The sequence below is a fragment of the Adiantum capillus-veneris genome, chromosome 28, assembly GCF_014529385.1.
Source record: "Adiantum capillus-veneris isolate H3 chromosome 28, ASM1452938v2, whole genome shotgun sequence".
Taxonomy (NCBI): Eukaryota; Viridiplantae; Streptophyta; class Polypodiopsida; order Polypodiales; family Pteridaceae; genus Adiantum; species Adiantum capillus-veneris.
This window is the reverse complement of record NC_140958.1, coordinates 120,400,144-120,424,203: the sequence shown is the minus strand read 5'-3', so window position 1 is coordinate 120,424,203 and position 24,060 is coordinate 120,400,144.

The window sequence follows — 24,060 nt, the reverse complement described above, 5'->3', positions numbered from 1 at the left end:
GGCCGAGCTGACTAGCCTGGCACAGAACCGGCCCCCGACCGGTGAATCTTTAACGGCCCATATCATGGCAACCGGAACTCCGATCACTAATTTGAAAAGACCGATGCCCTCCACAAAGTGAGCACTTCATGCCCATGCATTCACTTCAATTCTGTCACCTCAGCTGCAGTTGCCGAATCCGGTGCGGATCTGCATTAACTCCAAATTCAAACTTCCATAACTTCTTCATCGTAGCTCCAATCAACGAGCCGTAAAAATAGGTCAGTAGAGCACTTCAAGCACTGTAGTTTTACATCATAATCTTCCATATGTGGTCACTGCAAGCATACTCATTTTTTGCATCATTGAGGTATTTGTTGGCCCTTTTAAGCCGCATCTGGCATACATTAATCATTAAGCTTGGCCTGTTAACAAGCCCTCATCACTGACCATTAATCTAGTAGGCTTTTAATAAGCTTGATATTCATCTTCTTGACATATTTCTTACCATGGGAGCAGAGCTGCACGACATCCACCCCCTCTGAACCTGCACAGCCTCTGGTCTATGCCAACAGCACTTCAATCTGCATCTGCTTTAGGTAGCTTAAGATCCCTACCATCATTAGACTCAAGTAACTGAGAAACATATGAAAAATAAAATAAGGCTTATACCATATCATTAATGTTCTAGCTTAATCATTAGATAGCTGTCCATCAAAATCTTTGAACTGTATCTGGCGTATCTTCAAAGCATTCAATTATGGATAACGTGTTTAGTGAACCCCGCCAGACTCAAGTGCTCCAATTAATGATGCACACGGATTGACCATTAAGCTCTCTTTAAGGAACCCTATCAAGCTCAAGTATGCCTTACTCTGTCTGCACATGGAATGGCCGTCAAGTCGTTTACTTCAAGTTCTGTTAGCAGGACCAACTCAATAGATGTGAAGATACTTCATCAATTATCCAAAGAAGTCAACTGGAAGCCAGCCATGTAATCTTATTGACTGCATAACCAAAAACTCTTCTGACTTAGCATAATCTAGAAAAAAAATCTTATACCATGCAACCTTCTACATCAAATAGCTGGTACTCTTCAAATCTGTATCTGGCACTTTAGTAGCCCCCAGGATCAAATGGGAACCCAATCATTTTCCCCACTGTGAGTATTCCTTTAAAAAAATTGCACCATCCTCTAGGATCATAGGTATTATACAAGAATTTCCAATCATTACACCATAAACATACATTAACCAAAAATCTTCATGCAAACCTCTTGGATCATATGGCATATAAGTCAATTGCTCAGGACCATGCATATATCTGTCACCTCCTGGGTCAAAAGCTAGCTCAAAATCGCCTACATCATAGGGTAACATCAGATTCCATATAGCATCAGGTAGCACCAGATACTGCCATATCCCCTGTGCAACTGGCTCATCCAATTGTCGATCATCAATCATAGGTAAAAGCATTGGCAGTTCACCTTCACTCTCATTAGTATTGGAATCCCAATCATGCATATCTGAACACATCGAGTCTCTGGTAAATTCCTCTTCATTAGGCTCAAAAGATGCATCCGAAAACAATTCTCTATCACGTAGAGGCTCAAAATCAAGTAGTGAATCATCTAACAGCTGCATTAAGTTCATCATCTGTTCAATCTGAACAAACTGGCTCATGCATGATTCTGGATTGATTGGTATCCTTAGCATCTGTATTTGAGAACCCTTCCAAAGCCTCGTCCAATAAGAACATAAGGTCTAGGTCCATCGCTTGGGAAGATTCCTCAATCCTGCACATCTCAGGTTGCTGCAGTAAGCTGCCAGGATTTCCACATGTGACATGCATACTAAACGTATCTGCACTAAATCGCTCTTCAAGTCTTTTACCCTCATCCAAATATCTTTGCACTTGTGTAGCACAAAGTTTAGCATGCACATTGAAAATTTCATCTACTGCCCCGTCTGTATCATTGGCACAATGAAACCAATCATATTCAACATCAAGATATTGCACTTCACTATGCACCCCCTCTGAATCAGCATCATCAAGTTCATGATCATCTTGCCATAGTGTGAGCCCTGTGTCACAGATTCTCGATAGAGAAGAAGTTTGCTCCCTCTCTAAATCACCATCACCAAATTCAGGATCAGTCTGCCAGATCGGTAGCTCTAGGTCACAGAAACCTTTCAAAGAAGGAGTCTGCACCCCTCTGATTCATTATCATCACATTCAAGACCAGTTTCCCACTTTTGTAGCTGTGCCTTGCTAAAACTTGTCAATGAAGGAGTCTGCACCCCCTCTTGCTTAGCCAAGTCCTCAAAATCTGGTACATCCAAATTCGATTAATCTGGTATACCAAAATCCATGATCCTGCTGCTCTCAAGAGTAGCCCTGCTTTGACCTATGACATCGGTATCATTAATCAACTCTTTGGTAAAACCTGTACCAGTATCATCAATCACCTCTATGGTAGAATCTATACCAGAAAAATTTTGCTCTAATTCTGGTTCATTAGCAAAAGTATCAGTTGTAACTGAATCTTCCTGCATGTCTATCTGAATATGAATGCAATCATTCACCTAACATCTTCCTGAGCTTTAGCCAATTATTGGATGGCAAGACTTATTGTCATCTACCTGAATTTACTACCAACTAAATTGAGAAAGGTAAAGTAACAAGGAGAACATGAAGATTTTCCAAGAAGACTTCTTTTGTCTACCCACCGACCATTTCTTGTCCCGTCTATTAAAAGCCTTGCAACCTTCAAAAGAATTTTCCTTTCTTTTCTATTTGTTCCTTAAAGTTGATATACAAGGAAAAGGTCAAGATGAAGTGAAAGATACAAACAAAGAGGAAAAAAATACAAATGTTTCCATAGTCCTGCAACTTGAGAAAAGTGAAGTTCTTGAGGAGGAAGAAATTGATGCTATAGCTGAGGAGCAAGAGGGTTCCAATTTGGATGTTTCTCAATTTAGAGCTAGTAATGTGATTGATGAGCCCATAGAGGAGAAAGAATAATATGAGGCCTCTCTTAATTCTCGAAGCCCTCCCTACTGTTATATGAATGGAAAAGAGTATATTCCTCTCCCACCATATTCAATGGCTACTTAATATCAAGGAGGACTAAGTTGTATTGCAACCATTTTCAGAGCTTCTCAGGTTGTCAAAGACTTCATTGATATGAAGGAGAGTCGAAGGATGACTTTTTGGCACTTGATCTGCAGACATTTGATAACTTATTTCTTCATACTCATGCACTTTCTCTATGCATGAAAAGAGTGGAAGAGGAGAAACCTACTCTTAAAGATGAGGATTTGGAGAAGAAGCTTGTTGAGCTTGGTATCCAATCTTTTGGCAGAGACTTTAAGTTAAACGAGGTTGAAATAAATGCTGACAAAGAGAGATGACTGGATCATGCAATCTCCTTCAGGAAAAAGTCATTTCCAAGGATGAGTTGCAAAAGGTAGATTCACGTCCACCTTGATCTCCCTGCCTACAATCCTCTCTTTTTTCATGTTTTTGTTATTTAATTATTACTTTTTGTTTTGGAGATTTAACTCCTTGACAAGGACAATTTTCTTCGGAGAGCTAAAGGATTTAGTGGGAACGCAATAGAGGGAACTTCTAGAAGGGATCCTCTCTAATGCACTACATGCCTACACTGGATAGTACCACCTTGTATGCTTTTCACATGCAGTATTTTGAAGATCTTGAGTTGCCAATATTTTTCCTAAAGATATTGTCATGGTTTTTGGGGTACACTTTCCCTCAAATCAATGCAGGCAAGATCACGCTACTTGAGAGAGTTTCAACACTTAGAATATTTGGGTATGTTTCAGGATTCAATCCATCAAGAGCGGGATACTTTCTCTACTAATCTAGCTATGCAATGACATTTGAGGAGACAAATGTAAACCTTCTTGGGTGCTATAGAAGAAGAAAGTTTTTGAGAAACAGGTGTGACATGCCCAATGATACCAAAGGAATAAAAAGTAAATGTAAAATCGGCAATGTTTTGCGTAAACATATATTTTTTGAAGTTGGATGTTTTTAGAAAGAGGTATAGATTTTTAAAGTGAAGCATGAGTCTCCATTTGTGGTTGAACAGCATGGTTGTTTGATCTTACCCATTGTAATTACTTTCTATAGATTCAATTGAATAATACCTTTAGTGTAAGAAACTAGGCAACTAGGCTCTACTGGATCCTCCTCCCAACCTCCCTTTATAGGTGGGCTCCTAGCACCTTGCCCTAGATGGATCCCCTGTCCACACTGCCTAGCCCAGTCCTTGCCTAGCCTAGTTCTTAGGGTACAGGACCCGTGTCCTGACATTACTTCCCCCTTAAGGAAGAGTTTTCGTCCTCAAAAACACAAGTAGTAACATCTTCTTAAGAATACTAGTGTTCTCTTTATTGATGTCCCATAAGTGAGCCAGTTGTCTGTATGATCGATAATTGGTGTTGTGAGGAGGTTCAATGAAACCAAGATGAATATCTTGATTTTCAACATTGTTGTCCATTTGCAACCACTTGGGCCTAAATGGTAACTCCATTTATAACTCACTTGAGTGATGTAAAGGAGTAACCACAACTAAGAGTCACTTGGGCTTAAATGGTAACTCCATTTATAACCCACTTAAGTACTGTAAAGGAGGAACCACAACTAAGAGTTGTCCAAAGGCATAACCAGTTTTCAAATCTTCTGAAGGTACTGGAATAATGCAAGGAAACCTTGGCGTAACTTTCCATGCAGTTGTGAGCCAGATTTCCTACTCGCCTGAGTATCTTGAACAGTCCGTTACATGTTCATCCCTATTGAAGGTTACTTGCCAACATGCTCTGTCAGCACACCTGGTAAGTCCTTCATGTATGAAAGTATTGACACAATCTCCAACCCCACCACAAGAGGTTTTCAAAGTCAAAAATCGTACTTAAGCAAATTCTAGAATAGAGAGAACATCATCTATTTAGAAATGCGTTGTGTTAACGTATGCTCTTAGCAGATCCTTTAGCACAAGATTACTCTTTGTAATCTTTGTAATCTGCCTATCCCCTTGGATAACTGACAGTATTGAGGTGTGTTTAAAATCCACAAACGCCCAAACTGAGCCATGACCTCTATTGGTGATTTAGTGGATTCAAAAGTAATCTCAGAGAGATAGTGCACATAGAGTGAAAAATGCTTCATAAGCAACAATCTGTTGAATATGCATGCCGTTCCAAATCAGCCCTTGCTAAACACTAGGGCCCATAACACCTAGTGTGCATGCATTTAGCAAAAACTAACTGAACCTGTATATCCATAATGATGCTTGCCAATACGTATGGCAAATGTGATGCGCCTAGCACGCAATAAAAGGAATGTAAATAGTTCTAAAAAGAAACTAAATAGTTTCACTACAAGAGGTTGTGTGCTCTTGTGACGTTTATAGCGACGGAAATACATTGGGTTTTTTTAACCCCCGGCGTCGCTAAAACCGTCGCTATTAGCACGATACGAGAACGTCGCTTGAGCCATCGCTACCGCTGTCTCTATCAGCGTCGCTATATGCGTCGTTATATAGCGACGCCTATAGCGACGTTGCAGGGCCATAGATAGCAACGCTACAGTGCACAATTTAGCGACGCCCATAGCGACGCCCGAGATTAAAAAAATTTGGTGGCAGGGCATGAAAGATTAAAAAAATTTGGTGGCAGGGCATTCATGCCCTGCCACCTATCAACCATATTGAATGTTTCATTGGTCAATTTACCTTTGAAAAAAAGTACAAAGGTAAATATAGACCCAAAATAGTCAACCACAAGACAATATAATCATTAACTCCATCATCCATAGTACGTATTGTTTGCAAAAAAAAGATACAAAAATGACAAGCGTGAATTGATGGAAGTAAATAAATGACAATTGTACACAACAGCAAAATCACTTGATTGTTAATTATTGCAAATGTAATAGTTACAAACTATTGTCATTATTTAAAAAATATACATGGTTTTCACAAATACATAGTTACATGGTCTCATGATACATAAGCTAGTACAAAAAGAAACTAATGCTATCTAGCTATGGCTCAACTGACATCGTCTAATCAGACGTCTCATCGCATCCAAGCGGCGTATCTGTCGGATTCTGCAAAAAAAAACAATAAGATAGCTTTTTGTAAGTATAAACATATAGCGAGCGATGTTTATAAAACAATACAATAAATAGAAAAGAATAAACCCTAATACTAACCATGCCGCCGCGAGAAGTCAGGATGTCTATAAGGGCGTTTAAGCCCATCCTGCCTGCGTACTCACGCTCGTACGGAGTGGGATCACGTCCTGTAAACGACCACTCTCAAAACATACAAAGAATCCATTATGTTAGAATTTCAAATCCCATAAACCCTAAACTATCGAACATAGATGCGAAAACACTTACAAAATCGGCCTCAAATGATGCCCACCCGCCGCTCCCCAAGTGGTGCGAGCTCCCTGCCTCTACTCGCGCTCCGGCTGCCTCCTTTTGTTGCTTCCACTTGTCGGGATTCTCACGCGCTTCTTTCTTCGCATGCTTCCAATCTTCTTTGGCCAGCCAATCTAGTCTGTTCCATCCATGATTGATTGCTTTTTGCACTTCGGAACGCTTATGCTTCCAGTATTCGCGCATTTGAACCTTCATCACATCTTCATTGAAGCGGTCATCCCGTGTTGGAACGGGAAACTCGTCATGAAGCATGCTGATGACTCTGTCTTTTAATTCATTCAGTACTTCACTCGAGGTGTTTAGTATGTAGTGTCTAAACACCTGAGAGCAAAGACTGCGCATGCACAAAATCACCTTCTTGCCTTCATCGTCCAAGATGATGCCGCCCCTGAAGTCAATGGAGTAAGGCAAGCCCTCTCACCGCTGACGCGTGAACCTGGGTGTCTCGACAGGGGTCTCTAGCGGTGTGTCAACGGGGGTATGGATGCCAAGTGTCTCCACTAGAGTCTGAGCCCCGAAGCGAGGAGTGTCCACCACTGGAGTGACTCCTGGAGGAGTAGCTAGTGGTGTGTAGCTGTGGGGAACGCCACTCAGCCGCTCAAAACCTGGTGTCGATGGCGATGCCGTGGTTGGTGTCAGGACGGGAAAAGAAGGAGAGGGTAAAGAGCCTCGTCAAACACGAGGCGGTGTTGAAGCATCGGTGGCGCCACCCCCACAACAACCGCCACCGCCACCACCACAACTAGAGCGCCGGAGTGTGAAGACCGTCTCGTCGACACCGAAGCTTCAGAGTGCGCTGAGGACTCCAAAACAGAGGGAGATGCGGATGGAGTAGGAACGTGCGATGGTGCGCCTGAGCGATGACGCTCCATGTACCACTGTCTCTGCTGGGGTGACAAAGAAGAAAGAAACTCATCATCATCCATACCTTCATTAAACACACGAACATTTAAACTTATTATTGAATGAATGGAGTAGAAAACATGGACAAGTAGATAGATAGATAGAGAGAGAGAGAGAGAGAGAGACAAGGAGGTGCTCGTCGTCTCTGCTAATGAGAACATACCTAGAGCATACGTACCTGGAGTGGACGCAAAGACCATTAAATACAATGACGCAATGATGCAATGACGCAAATACTTAAAGAGCCGGAGAATCGTACAAGAACACTCCAGTGCTTGTAGCTTTGGAATGTTCAAAGGCTAGCAGCAACAGAAAGCATTCTTCTTCTATTCAACTTGAGTGATGAAAGAGGAAAGTGCATAACTCTGAATTTACAAAACGGAGCCCACTTGTTCAAATAAATTATTTATGGCTTTAAGGGATCTCTCTCTCATCCTCGCATAGCTCAGCATAACTTCTTGTATCTATATAGAGCTCTCCGTTTAAATAGATGTCCTCTGTTTCATTTTGTAGATCCTCTGCATGCACCCCATAGAGAGTAGCAGCTTGATGTTTGTCTAGAACCACCTCCACGGCTTCTAACTGGGCATCTTCTCCGATCTCCTCCATTGATGCCACTATGATTGGCACATGGTAGCCTTCATACGTCCGTGCACTATGAGGGGCTACCTCTATGACGTACCACCAGTTTGATGCAGAATTTGTGGGATGAAATATCACCTGCCAAAGCCACATAACTTACATGAGAGCTTCCAAGCACATAAATTCTAAAACACACGTTAACTATTTACATACTTACTTGTTCACAATGCTCGGGTAGTACAAAAGTTTCTCTTAGGTCAGTCCATTTCTTAGTTGAATCCACCTCAAGAAAACCAGACTCTCCTATACGCACAGTAACGTTGCAATCCTCCATGATTATCTTGAACCATTGCACGTCGAACAAGTCCACAAAAAATCCTCTATAATCGATCCTCAAAATCTCTTGTAGCGTGCCGAAGTAAGCGAGTTCCGCCACCACAGGATCTGCATAAGAAGACCGTCGTCAACTAGGTTGTTCAAATTTTGCCATGATTCCACAATCTTGATTAAAATTTTTTTTGTCGATCCGTTCCACCCTAAAATGTCGACCTTTACACCATGCTGCTGTGTATGACTTATACTACAACCAACAAAGATTATGAGTGGCCGTTCAAACATCTAGAAAGTTACTAGTCGTACATTGCAAACTTACCTTGGTCGCGCAACCCCTAGAGTACTCCCACTCTTCGTCAGTCACTTCTTCACCACATTGTTGTGCGCCCTTCAGTTGGTTGTGCAACCATCTTAAGCTCATGAATGTTGGTAGGCTCTCCAGACCCGTCAGATAGTGCATCGGTGGTCGTCTTCCCCATCTCCACTCGATTCTTGCCCTTTGTTGCTCTTGCTTTGCATCCTCATATTGTGAGATCCACTTCTGCATGACTGGATTGTGAAGCATGCAAAATCGGTTGATTTTAGCCTCTAGATCTTCCGTCATCTTCTTCTCAACACCGAGATTGCACATGACAATTCCAGATATGCGCTCATCATCTATGGTTCGCCATAGCGTGTCCCGGGCTTTATCAAATCCGTCTAGCCACTCTCCAATGTACACTAGGGACTCTGATACCAGCCAACCTTCTGCCATGCTACCCTCCGGACGTGCCTTCTGGCACACATATCCCTTGAGCAATTTCATGAAAAGTTCTAAAAATAACATCCATCTGGAATGTACTGTGCCGGCTATTTCCACCTCATCAACTATGTGAACAAGAAGATGCACCTGAATGGTTAGCATGGTAGTAGGAAAATGTTTCTCAAACATACACACAACCTCTGCAGCGTTTAGTTTGGCGAATGGTATGGAGTCCGCGTTGATCTCCTTTTGTGAGATCCATTGTACCAACTTCGCAAGTTTGTAGATTGTGTTACGGACGTCAAGAGATAGACATCCCTCAATGGAAACCGGTAAAATAAACTGCAAAACACGTGCAGCAATGATATTAAAGTACGTCCAGACACAAATTTGTTACACAATTCTCACTATGATATACTCCACTATGAACATACCTGACACATTTTATGCCAGTCGTGTGACTTCAAACCGGTAAGCTTTCCTTCTTTAGTAAAACATGTTCGGAGTGAGTGCATTACGCCAGTGGGGGTCCGCAAAGATCGAATGGTCTCTTTTACTTTGCGTTCTTGGGCTCCTGTGAAAATCCATGGTGCTTTAGGGAGTTTTATCAATCCATCGGACGCTGTTTGCGGCCAATATTGCTCCATACGATCCACATTTCTAAGGTCAACTCTGGCTCCCAAAGTATCTTTCTTGCTGTTCAGATGGTCCCATAGTAGATTACCCACATTCTTGAATATGTGCATTGGATTGAGCAAGTGATTGATCATGAGTCGGGGCCAGTATGGTAACTCGTACCATAGAGATAGTCTCTTCATCACTAGGGGCAATCCGTCATCACACATCTCCTTGTGCTGTAACCATGCTTGTGCAGACATCCTCGGTGGCTCTCTTCCCAAAAAGCCATCACGCAACACATGATTCTCTGGAAGATACGCTTGATGACCTTATTAGATTTGCTTCTTCAGTGAGGGCACCCTACGTGTATTCAGTCTAGGTCCACATGTGACACATGCTCTGTATCCGCTTGTTTGAAGCCCTGCATGTATACACATGATAATAGATCAACTTGAGAAAAATAAAGATTTACAGTGTCTGAGTGAGGAGTGTAAATAGATCACCCGAGCATTCTGTTAGTTCGGGATAGTCATGCATGGTCCACATTAGAATGCCTCTGATCAAAGTATTTCGTCGACCTGTGTGTCGGCTCATATCCACCACCTCTATGCCAATCCACAATTGTTGTAGCTCTTCCAATAGTGGAAGAAGATACGCATCCATATTCTTCACTTTATATCGCCCCGGCACAATCAAGCTTAGCCATAGGTGCCCCTTCTTCGTAGTCAACCACAGGGGAATGTTGTAGTTGACGATGACAACGGGCCATACACGGTAAGATGTTGATCTTTGACCAAATGGATTTACGCCATCCATAGCCAGGCCTAAGCGCAAATTTGGAGCTTCCTTGGCAAAATCCGTCCATGTTCCATCTATATCTTTCCAGGCTGCACAATCTGCAAGAATCCGTAGTACACCATCCGAAGATTTATTCTCCTCATGCCATGATGGTAGGGCGGCCATGGACTTACATTCGAAGAAATGCTTGATGCGAGGAAGCAGAGGAAAATGTCGCAAAACCTTTTACAAAAATTTTTTTCCGTGGAGATCTACTCGATATCTTTCGGAGTCACATTTCGGACACTTCTCCATGTCTATGTATTCCCCTCTAAAAAGAATGCAGTCATTAGTACAAGCGTGGATCGAATTATAATCCATCCCCAAGTTTGGCAAAATCTTTCTTGCTTCCTCTCGAGAATCTGGCATCACATTATCAACTGGTAGTATGTGCTCTTTGAGCAATCTACACAACATAAAAATACGGTAGAATTGTGTAAAAATCTATCAGATCATTATACATTTAGAGTTTTATTAAAGTAAACTAATTGTAATAGATCACCTGAAAAGCACTGTGACGCTAGTGTCGCTCCATCCAAACTTTGTCTGCATGTTGAGAAGAACCAGGAGAGCTTTCAATCTAGACACACGTGCTCCATTATACAATGGCGTATCGGCTTCACTTTTCATATCATCATAGACAAGCCTTTCTAAATCCATGATCGTCTCGATCATTTCATCAACTTCGGGCTCAAACATTGCCTCGTTGGGAATGTGGTCTACATGATCATCCACCGAGCTGTCAGAGGCTACATCTTGTGGCCTCACATATGCTGCTTGACCAAAGCTCCTGCAAACACGTCTATTGGGTTGCAAGATTGCTACCTGTTGGCCAGTGTCAGAGTCCGACGAGTTATAATTGGCAACAACTCGATATATAATAGATGGATCGAACTTGCCAAATTCGCGAACGTGCTGCAAAGAAATGCGTCTTGTCCGTCGCAGAGCATGCTTGCAATGGTTACAAGGACATAAGATCCTCGTTGAGAGATAGGTGTTTCGGTTGGACGGCCCCACATCCTCGTCACTACTCATAATGAGGGAAAAAATCTTATAACCTGGACAAAAAATTTAATCTTCTATTGGCATTCTTCGTCTTTTATCTCTCTCTCTCTCTCTCTCTCTCTATCTCTCTCTCTCTCTCTCTCTCTCGCTCTGTTCACACTGTAAACTACCTCACATTCTCTAGTCATGTCCAATCCCCGCACACCTCGGTCTAGAGGTGCACGGAGATCAGAACCACCGGGTTATAATCTCGTCTTTATTGATCAATGCCTATATTTGTGGGTACAAGAAATCTACACACCCACATCTACATGAAACTGCATGTAGTGGACAAAACCCCTTTGCCTCTTCTGTAGCTGTAGCATTTCACAGCATCTTAACATCTTTTCATAGGAGATCTTTGTTTGTAGCATGCAGGTACGTCATTCTTGCAATGTAGCTGATGTCTGCTCAAGGCACTTAATTCTTATTCTAGATTTGACGGGATGTGGTGTGTGTGTGTGTGTGTGTGACCCTTGGAATCGTCATCTTGCATCACTAATTTCTATGTATGCTCAATTTTCTCTTCCATTAGCTGAACATGACGGCTTATTGTATGGTAGTAGCAGGTGGAATTGCTGGTCCGCATGGACTGTCGAGGCTGTGAGCGCAAGAAATTTTCTCGCCATTTCTTCTAACCTTATCTTAAACGATTGCTTTTCCATTTCTTCTAACCTTAATTAAATAACCTAAATCTAATTTAATATAACATATATAAACTTAAATTAATAAACCTAAATCTAATCTAATATAACGTAAATCTAAATCTAACGTAAATAAACCTAAATCTAATCAAACGTAAATCTAACTAAAAATAAACCTAAATCTAATCTAATTTAATTTAAATAAACCTAAATCTAATTTAACGTAAGTCTACTAAAACCCTAATTAATCTTTAACGTCTTTTGGGATAGTTTCCTACGGCGTTAAAACTCTCTTCTTCTTGTGTTTGTGTGTGTGTGTGTGGGTGTGTGTGTGCCAATAAAAAGAGAAAAATGGTATAACATTTCTATCACTCAAGTGTGGTAGATTGGTTATGCCATTTCACTCTTGAATAACAAGTCTTGGTTTCAACTCCTCGTCGGCTAGATTTTTAGGTCTCTTGAATTAGTTTTCTACGACGTTAAATTAAACTCTCTTCTTCTCGGGTGTGTGTGCACGCCAATAAAAAAAAGGAGAAAAATGGTATAACTATTCTATCACCGAAGTGTGATAGATTGGTTATGTCATTTTCCTTATGAATAACATGTCTTGAGTTCAACTCCTATCGACTAGATCTTTAACACTAGAATGGTAACATGACACTTTTATGTCCTTGGACACTTTTGTGTCCTGTTAAGTGACCATTTTGCTTGAATTATTTGAAGAGTATGAAAATGAATTTCTAGGTGCTATATATCCACAAATTTGCCTTATGAGCTGAAAAAAACTTAGCATTTTTTTTTGAGTATCGATCTCACCATTAACCTTACTCTTGCACAACATTTTTGAACCTAAACTGTGTGAAAAAACGGGTCCTGTTTTTGGCTTTTTTTTCAATGTTTGGCAACTATACCACTCTAAACTTCATGTTTGTGAGGTTTAGATGCCTAGAGGTTAGGCCTTCATAGTTCTCAACATGTTTTGATTCTTGTAGGGAGAGCTAAGTGTTAAAATTGAAAGTTACGACCAATTTACAAGAATTGCATAATCCTCTTTTTTTGGCCAAAATTAGCACTTTTATGATTTTTTTGGTGGCTTTCTTGATATCCAAATTCAATTTTGATTGTGTAAGTGTAATGTATAACATAAAGCTAATCTTCCTTGAGTTTTGGGGGACCTAATATGCTATATAGCATAGTATATGATGATGGTTGAGTTTTTTGATTGTTGAAGAATACGATACATTTTAGAGTAGCAAGTATAACTTTCTCAATATTGCTATTTTCTTAGGCCAATTGTGTATATTTTGTAGGTAGTAACCATATCTAATCATAGACTACAAACTTGGCTAGATATTAAGTAGTTTCCATGGGTTTCTAGAGGTCATAATGCTAAACCCAGTTTTTTCATGTTTGCTGTATTTAGCACTTTATCATTGCCCCCAAGGTTCCAATTGTAAGAGATCCATTATCTTTTTGACATGCTCCATGGCTCTTTTTGAAGCCAGAGGCCCAAAGGGAACTAAGAAAACATGTATATAGTATCTGTATTGAGCGTGACTATAGAAACTTTGATCATAGGTCCGCAGAATGGCAAAAATGCAACTTTTTTGTACCTATTTTTTTTGCCCAAAAAAAAAAATTAGTGAGGTAAAAGCAACCATATGTTTTGGTCACCAACCCATTGAAGTTAACGAGGCATTTCATCTCATGTCCTACAAAAATCTCCAGTCTTATTTATATGCAATCAACCTAAGAAATTGTTGTTTTGGGCAAAATGCACTGGTCCATCAACTTTGGAGGCTTGTAGTGACCAAGGGATGAGAAAAATTACAAGTTTCTCATTTTTTCCATATGTAGTAGTTATTGAACTATAAGCTCATGAAAGGATTTTTCAAAATGAGTGGATCTACTATGGTTTTGGAAATTTTTCCCAAAACCCTGAAAGGACACTTTTATGTCCTGTTAGGTTACCATTCTAGTGTTAAGGTCTCTTGGGATACTTTCCTACGATATTAAAACTCTCTTCTTCTTCTTCTTTTCTCTCTCTCTCTCTCTCTCTTTGTTTTATATATATCTCTCTCTTTCTCTCTTCTTCTCTCTCAATGTGTGTGCATTCTTTGATTATGCATGTGTGTGTGCATTTTTTTGGTTTATGCATGTTCTCTCTCTCTTTTCCTCTCTCAATGTGTATGTGCTTTCTTTGATTATGCATGTGTGTGTGCGCATTTTTGGTTTATGCATGTTCTCTCTCTTTTCCTCTCTCAATGTGTGTGCGCTTTCTTTGTTTATGCTTGTGCTCTCTCTCTCTCTCTCTCTCTCTCTCTCTCTCTCAAAAACACAATGTGTGTGTGTGTGTGTGAGTGAAAGAGAGGGAGAGAGAAAGAGGGGAAGGTACCATGAGAGTGAGGAGAGGGAAGGAGCATACCTGGCTCTCCTTCCTCTCCTCGTTTGTGTGTGTGTGTGTGTGTGTGTGAGAGAGAGAGAGAGAAGGAGAGAGAAAGAGGGGAAGGGAACATGAGAGTGAGGAGAGGGAAGGAGCATACTTGGCTCTCCTTCCTCTCCTCGTGTGTGTGTGTGTGGAGAAGAGAGAGAGAGAGAGAGAGAGAGAGAGAGAGAGAGAGGGAGAGCATTACCTTGCTTGCTTTGAGCGCGGGTCGAAAACTTAGATCTGAGATCTGAGTTTTCGGATGCTCTCGGTTATTTTTTTAGCCATGTCAGGGTCGCTATATGCGTCGCTATGTTATAGCGACGCATATAGCGACGCCGTTCATTTTCATGTTTGAGCGTCGCAGTATGAGCGTCGCTAATGTTAAGCATGGCTTGTAGTGTTTTAGTTGCAACCTTTTGCAAACCTTGCTGAAACGTCTGAATCACAATAAAAGGTGAAACATTGATCACTGCTAGATACAAACAATGAAACTTTTTCATTAACAGCTTATAACCTTGCTATATGTATAAACAACCAGCTGTAATGTTTTTTAGCAGTACTTGTATCTTAACAAGTCATTCTAAGTATCCGACAATTTCTGGCCACGAAATTGCTCCTGATACGTCGTGCTAAAAATGGTCTAGAAAACAGATGTGACCAGCACCTAGGGACTTTGTCGTGACACATAATTGACATAATGCTGCCAGTGTCAGTCCAGAGACTCATATTCGCCACATGTGGAATATATCTCATATAAGGATGTGTGAAAAGGAACATCCTTCAAGTACAAGACGTACTTGTGTGTCGAGGTAACTACAGACACTCTATGACGGGAGTGAGAGGGACCCTCATTAGCCTTGCTCCACACTGGCTAAACGGAACTCCTTGAGTTCCTATACCATGTCGTATCCCATATGACAGCATGTGCCAAATTGAACCCTATAAGTAGGTTCGTAACAACATAAGACAGAAAGATAGATTGGACACTTGGCCCAAAATACTGTGTGCCGACATGCCCGTGGAATGGCTCTAGAATATTCAAGCGTATTTATATGTCTTGAAAAACCAAGCAAAGCATACTAAAAATGGAATAACACCAAATCAATAGCTGCGTCCCTGGAGATTTGAACGTAATTTTCACTTACCCGTATTCGAATGGAGAGGAGCACGTCCCCTACCTGAGAGAAACAAACAACATTGCACTGGGAACCCTAGGTATTACCTTTGCAATCCAAGCCCTTGGATTAGAATATATGTAGTCAAACCCGTTGGTAAGACTCTTTGTAGAAACTGCTTAACTAGCAAATAACGGCAACCAACGTAGTCAACCGTGTTCAAAATGATTGGAATCAACTTGAAAAGTGTGTCCATCCGCTACCACATTTGGTAGATTGCGGAATTCTTTCCTTGAAAGTATAATTGGGAGAGATCAACTGTGATCCTCAATGCAAATCAAACTTGATCCTTAATGCCTATGGGATGATGTAACAATCACCCGTCGGCTCTTACCCCAAAACAGTATGTCCATAGACACACTATAATGTTATAGAGAGATCAGGAGACCCACAGAATTGAACTGCGGAGCTCTTATGGACAGCCATGCTGTCGCAACTGATTGCTGCATCTATACTTTCTTGTCGAGATCAGCTGCTATGAGTATATCTTGAAAACAATCACCTAACGAATGCCAATAGTTGGGCCTTGCCCCTGGCCTGACAACGGCTCTTAGCCTGTTTGGCTCATAGCCCTTATGCAAAATAGTGTTCAATCAATGAACCGATGAAGATTAATTTGAGTAGCATCTTAGCCACGTGTCAGCTGTGAGTTAGAGCACATGGGCTCAAGCTAACTCACGAGCAGAATATGTATCAAAAGCTTATGTTGGGCTGAGGAACTGTCCATAAATTTCTAGGGTGTGTAAGCCTAGAATGTGTGCTCTTAGACATCTTATGCCTGACTGGCAGCTTGCCCTATAAGCATGCAATAATCGGCTTGTATAATGCTCTCCACGAGAGAGAGGACAGAAAACACAAGTCACAGCTTGACTCTCTTACCATGTATGGGGTCGTGACTTTAGAAAATTGACTTAAAATGGCACGTTGCGTGTGAAATATGTCTTAGATTTAGGTTCCATGTAGTGGTAGTGTGCGTTGACAGCAACCATAAATGTAAACTATCCAGAATTTAGTATGTCTATGACAGAGTGCCTAGTGTGTTAGTGGAAGCATAGTCTTTGAAGCGGTGGAATTCATGTCACCTGCTTAGCATGCCTTGCATACAGATTTTTAAGCCCTTGGCGAGAGTGATTGCCTCAAACGTGAGAACGAAAATCGTAAGTGCCTTGCACAGTTTAGACTGGTAGGGATTCTGTGAGCTGATATTCCCTGTTTGGCCAATTACCCGAACCCCCCGCGCGACTCCTTCTCTTCCCTCTGCGCTGTGCTCATCATCTGCCCGCCATGCTTTGCTTTTTCCCCTCTTTGCTTCACACTTAAGCCCCTTTACTAAACCCTTTACTGGGCGGCCTTTGTGCCATACCCACTTGGGCGGCCATTCTTTTATGGTCATGACCGTTCATTCATAAGGGTTCTACATTTGGCATATATTTTGGCACTGCTTTGTTGGGTATATCCCGCAGTCAATGCATTCCGAGAGGTCACATTCCGAACATGAAGCTCTTCATGCACTTTTTATACTTTATGATAACACCAAGCTTGGCGTACATGTAAACTGTCGTAGTGACGCTGGTGGCAGTATACCTTGCTTAGTAATGCACTGCAAGAGATAACATTTTGGTCAGTTTCTCCTTGAGCACTTACTCTATTGCACTCCAAAATCTGAGCGAGAGCCAAAATCTATGATTTTGGGTAAAAGTTTCTTGAAATAGTGAAAAATTTATCTTCGACACGTCGAAGATAAATTTTCACCAGAAGAGTGATTTTCTTGATTTCACACCAGGGAGAACATTGGAAAACCTTAAGAACTTTATTCAAGTGGTAAAATCCATATTTTTTTTCACAAAAAGGGTGTAACCATCTTTAGTGTGCCTATGATAATTTACACTAAATTCCTAGGGTGTTGGCTCACTGAGTGTATCCAATGGTTGATGATAAGAATTGTTAGAGATTTAATGACTTCAAGCTAACAATTGTGAAATCAAATACGGTTTGAAGTGATGGTATGAAGGAAATGACGTCTTGGCAGAAATGGGTGACACATGGCTTAGAAGCGTTGTGTTTGAATCGAAGAGTATCTTTCTAGGTTTGAAGTATCTGTTTTGTAATTGCTTGTTTCCATTTTTTAATTTGAGATCTGGTAGGGTGTTACAGAATCTTGGTACTTTGGGAGAGAATATGAGTAGGGCATCCACCAAAGAGAGCATAAACCAACGGTGACCTTTAGAGACTATAGAGAAAGAAGTGTCAGACACTTACTCCAACCCGAGTTTTGAGATGTATTCGTTTTCAACCCAGTAAGGACCAGAACCTCACTCAAGTGCAAGCATATTTTGATCTTTTCTAAGACCAACAAGTACTATGCCTAGATTTATTAGGATCCTAATGAGGAATATTTTGTAAGAGTAAATGAACATACAGTTGAGAACACCATTTTAGATGAAATGGGAAAATCCCACAACTTTGGGACTAATTTCAACGCATATGGATTCCTATTTCCCATTAAATTTGGAAAAATTTCATTTAATTTGGGAATGTGACAAAGAGATAGATTCTCAAGAAAATGATGGTGTTGAGAAACACCTTTTAAAATTTTTATTTTTATGTGGGTGTTTCAAAACACTTCATAAAAGAGATAGATTCTCAAGAAAATGGTGGTGTTGAGAAACACCTTTTAAAATTTTTATTTTTATGTGGGTGTTTCAAAACACTTCATAAAAGAGATAGATTCCCAAGAAAATGGTGGTGTTGAGAAACACCTTTTAGAATTTTTATTTTTATGTGGGTGTTTAAAAAGACTTCATAAAATCATACATAAGCTGGGGAAATAAAACAATGAGCAAGATATTGAAATGCTATTCAATTTCTCCTATTAAGCTAGCCTGTGCCTTCTCCATGACATTTGATGGGATCTTGATTGTTTCCGTAATTTTTCCACCTCTTGGAGTCCATGACCATACAACTGTATCAACACACTCCCAGCGCTTTGGGTCAGCAAGATTGCAACACCAACTCTTTTTCCAAAACTCCTCATACTGTTCTTGGATTGTGGGATTTTGTTTTCGATGTTTTGGTGCCCAATACTGAATCAGAACTTTCTTGTAGTTAGGAGATGATTTGTCTACATCAAAGTTTGACTCTACCACTCCTAGCCATATCGGATATTCAGGATCTGTGGGTCTCACTCAGGATTTGTAAATCAAAGTGCATGGTGAGCCGGATCTTCCATCCACCAACAGATCAATGCATTTGTGAATTACAGTACTTGCAAATTTGATTTAAATGTTTGAATGTTATGATGATATTTGAAGGCAAAGACCCCTTCAACTGTGTGGAAAAGCAACAAATGTATGATGTATGATAATGATTCAATTTTGTATATCGTGTTGCATATTTATCGCAGTATTAACTTACACATTTTGCTAGCATAGAGGACACCCTATGGCCCTAGGACCATAGAATGCCATCATATCCCATGTACAATTTCTCTTTTACCATAGAGGACATCTTATGGATCTAGGGTCATAAGACGCCAACATAGTGCATAAATGGCTTCTTATAAGTATACACGTAAACATAGTGCATAGAGGGAATTTTACTAGCATAAAGACCGCCCTATGGCCTTGGGACCATAGGGTGCCAACAAAGAGCATAGAGGGCTTTTTATTAGAACCTTGTTGCCCTTGGGACACCATAGTGCCATAAAGTGGTTTTTGTATATATAGTAGAGAATTCTCACACACATGATACCTTGGTCACTATCTAGCCCTTGGACCATATGATAGTAGCATAGAGAACACCCTATAGCCCTAGAATTTCCTTCTATCCCTAGTGCCATACACTGCCAACATATAGTATACATGGTTTCTTCATAGAGCAAACCTTTTAGCCCTACACTATAGAGTGTAAACCTAGACCTATAATGTATCATACTAGCATAGAAGGCACCCTATGACCCTGAGGCCAAAGAGTACCAATCTAGGGCATAAAGGGTCTTTTCCTAAGTTGAAGGACACCTTGTGGGCCTAAGCAGCACCCTATGGCCCCAGGGACATAGGGTGTCAACATAGTCAAATGGGGTGTAAACTTAGAGCATAGAGGGTTTCTTACTATCATGGAGGACACCCTATGTCCTTGGTGCCATAGGGTGCAAACATATAGCATGGAGGGTTTCTTGCTAGCATGGAGAGCACCCTATGGCCTTGGGGCCATATGATTCCAACAAAGAGCATAAACAGTTTTTTGCTAGCATAGAGGATAGCTTATTTCCCTGGGGCCATATGATACAAAAATAAAAGAGTCTTAAGAAGGGCACCTAGGCCACTAAATCACCATGGGGCCATAAGGTGGTCTTTATGGGGAATTCTCCTAAAGGATTCCTTGGCTATCCTATGGCCTTTGGCTACCAACATAGATTTTAGATGGTTTCTTACTAACATAGAGCTCACCTTGTGGCCTACGGTCTTTAGATTCTAATATAGAGTTCCAATGGTTTCATACTAGGCGTAAGGGGCACCCTATGGCCTTGGGGCCATAGAGTGTCAATGTAGAGCGTAGAGGTTTCCTTTCTAACATAGAGGGCACCATGTGGCCTAGGAGCCATTTGATACACCCTATGGCCCGAGGGTTGTAGGTTGCCAATGTAGACAAGGTTTCTTAGTACCATTATAAAGGGTACCTTGTGGCCCTCAAGTCTCCATAGGGTGCCAACAAAGAGCGTAGAAGGTTTTTCTTACTAGCATAGAGGACATCATATGGCCTTGGGGCCATTGGGTTTCAATATTGAGCATAGAGGATTTCATACTAGAATAGAGGCTACCTTGTGGCCCTAGGTCCATAGGGTGCAAACATAGAGAATAGAGGATTTCTTACTCTCATACAGGGTACCTTGTGCCCCTAGGTCCATAGGGTGCAAACATAGAGCATAGAGGATTTGTTACTAGCACAGAGGGCACCCTATGGCCCAAAGGCCATAGAGTGACAACATGTAGCATAAAGGGTTTCTTACTAGCATAAGAGGCAGACCTTGTGGCCCTCGGGGCATAGGGTGCCAACATAAAGCATATATGGTTTCTTACTAGTGCTCATAGAGGGCATCTTGTGGCCCTATGACAACCCATGGCCTTAGAGCCGTAGGGTGACACATAAATAAAGTACCATATGGCTTTGAATCCATATATCTATTTATATGTTGAGACCTCCCAACAATCCTAACCCTATGGCCTTGAGGCCATAACGAGACATATTTTGGATTATCTTAAAGTCATAGAGATATCTACAAAGAGAACAGTATGGCCTGAAGGCCATAAGAAACTTAGTCAAGGAAATCATCCAATGCAAGAAGATCATGGAAATAGAAAATGAGACTTCTGCTCTAGAGCTTAAAGGCATAAATGTTTCTCCAAGTATACTTCTAGGGACACCATCATGGACAAAGAACTAATGTAGCTAGATAAAGATTAGGAATCTCTAGACAATAAGGAGCATAAAAATAAATTCATTGTAGATGTGTTGTCAGTTAGTAAACTTGCTATTTGCGATTAGTTTTTCTAAGCGTGTGACAAAAAATAGTTATCAAAATGTAGATACTTTGGAATCTAAAATTAGGTGTTCTTTAAACTTGCAGTCCTTCAACAAGATATTGCGGCTGACAAAGTTTTACTCGAGATTGTTGTTATAGAGGATGCTAATGCCATTGACCCTACTGAGAAAGATTCTATCAATCTCCATGTCAACGAAAGAGTTTCTGACGAAGATGATAAGAATCTACAAGTCCTTGAAGGTCAACTGCTACAACAACTGGAGATAAATTTAAAGAGTAATCCAATGGAAGAAGACAGTGAAAGTTCCAGAACATGTGCAAGGGAAGAAGAAGAATCTAATGAAAATATTCTAGTAGCCCAAGAGTTGGGAATTGGATTGCATGACACCACAATGGAAGTAGAAGGTTTGTTTTTTTCTTTTTATTTCTGAAAATAATTTCAATTTCAGAGTATTAACTTATTTTGCTAGCATAGATGACACCCTATGGCCCTAGGACCATAGCATGCCATCATATCCCATGTACAATTTCTCTTTTACCATAGAGGACATCTTATGGATCTAAGGTCATATAGACGCCAACATTGTGCATAAATGACTTATAAGTATACACGTATATAGTGTATAGATACTAGATAGACATATAGAATAGAGGGTTATAACAGCATAAAGATGCTATGGTATTGGGGCCATAGGGTGTACATAGAGCATAGAGAGCTTTTTATTAGCACCTTGTTACCCTTAGGACACACATGATACCTTGGTCACTATCTCGCCCTTGGACCATATGATAGTAGCATAGAGGACACCCTATAGCCCTAGGGTTTCCTTCTATCCCTATGGCCATACACTGCCAACATATAGTATACATGGTTTCTTCATAGAGAAAACCTTTTAGCCCTACGCAATAGAGTGAAAACCTGAACCATATAATGTATCCTACTAGCGTAGAGGGCACCCTATGACCCTGAGGCCAAAGAGTACCAATTTAGGGCATAAAGGGTCTCTTCCTAGGTTGAAGGGCACCTTTTGGCGCTAGGGAGAACCCTATGGCCCCAGGGCCATAGGGTGTCAACATAGTCAAATGGGGTGTAAACTTAGAGCATAGAGGGTTTCTTACTATCATGGAGGAAACCCTGTGTCCTTGGTGCCATAGGGTGCAAGCATATAGCATGGAGGGTTTCTTGATAGCATAGAGAGCACCCTATGGACTTGGGGCCATATGATTCCAACAAAGAGCATAAACGGTTTTTTGATAGCATAGAGGATAGCTTATTTCCCTGGGGCCATATGATACAAAAATAAAAGAGTCTTAAGAAGGGCACCTAGGCCACTAAATCACCATGGGGCCATAAGGTGGTCTTTGTGGGGAATGCTCCTAAAGGGTTCCTTGGCTATCCTATGGCCTTTGGCTACCAACATAGAGTTTAGATGGTTTCTTACTAACATAGAGCTCACCTTGTGGCCTACGGTCTTTAGATGCTAATATAGAGTTTCAATGGTTTCATACTAGGCGTAAAGGGCACCCTATGGCCTTGGGGCCATAGAGTGACAATGTAGAGCGCAGAGGTTTCCTTTCTAGCATAGAGGGCACCATGTGGCCTAGGAGCCATTTGATGCACCCTATGGCCCGAGGGCCGTAGGTTGCCAATGTAGACCGTAGAGGTTTTCTTTCTAGCATAGAGGGCACCTTGTGGCCTAGGGGCTATTTGGTGCTCCCCTAGAGCATACAAGGTTTCTTAGTAGCATTATAAAGGGTACCTTGTGGCCCTCAAGTCTCCATAGGGTGTCAACATAGAGAGTAGAGGGTTTTTCTTACTAGCATAGAGGACATCCTATGGCCTTGGGGCCATAGGGTTTCAATATTGAGCATAGAGGATTTCTTACTAGCATAGAGGCTACCTTGTGGCCCTAGGTCCATAGGGTGAAAACATAGAGAATAGAGGATTTCTTACTCTCATACAGGGTACCTTGTGCCCCTAGGTCCATAGGGTGAAAACATAGAGCATAGAGGATCATTTGTTACTAGCACATAGGGCACCCTATGGCCCAAACGCCATAGAGTGATAACATGTAGCATAAAGGGTTTCTTACTAGCATACGAGGTAGACCTTGTGGCCCTCGGGTCATAGGGTGCCAACATAAAGCATATATGGTTTCTTACTAGTGCTCATAGAGGGCATCTTGTGGCCCTATGACAACCCATGGCCTTAGGGCCATAGGGTGACACATAAATAATGTACCATATGGCTTTGAATCTATATATCTATTTATATGTTGAGACCTCCCAACAATCCTAACCCTATGGCCTTGAGGCCATAAAGAGACATATTTTGGATTATCTTAAAGTCATAGAGATATCTACAAAGATAACAATATGGCCTGAAGGCCATAAGAAACTTAGTCAAGTAAATCATCCAATGCAAGAAGATCATGGCAATAGAAAATGAGACTTCTGCTCTAGAACTTAAAGGCATAAATGTTTCTCCAAGTATACTTCTAGGCACCACCATCATGGACAAAGAACTAATGTAGCTAGATAAAGATTAGAAATCTCTAGACAATAAGGAACATAAAAATAAATTCATTGTAGATCTGTTGTCAGTTAGTAAATTTTCTATTTGCGATTAGTTTTTTCTAAGAGTGTGACAAAAAAGAGTTATCAAAATGTAGATACTTTGGAATCTAAAATTAGGTGTTCTTTAAACTTGCAGTCCTTCAACAAGATATTGCGGCTGACAAAGTTTTACTCAAGACTGT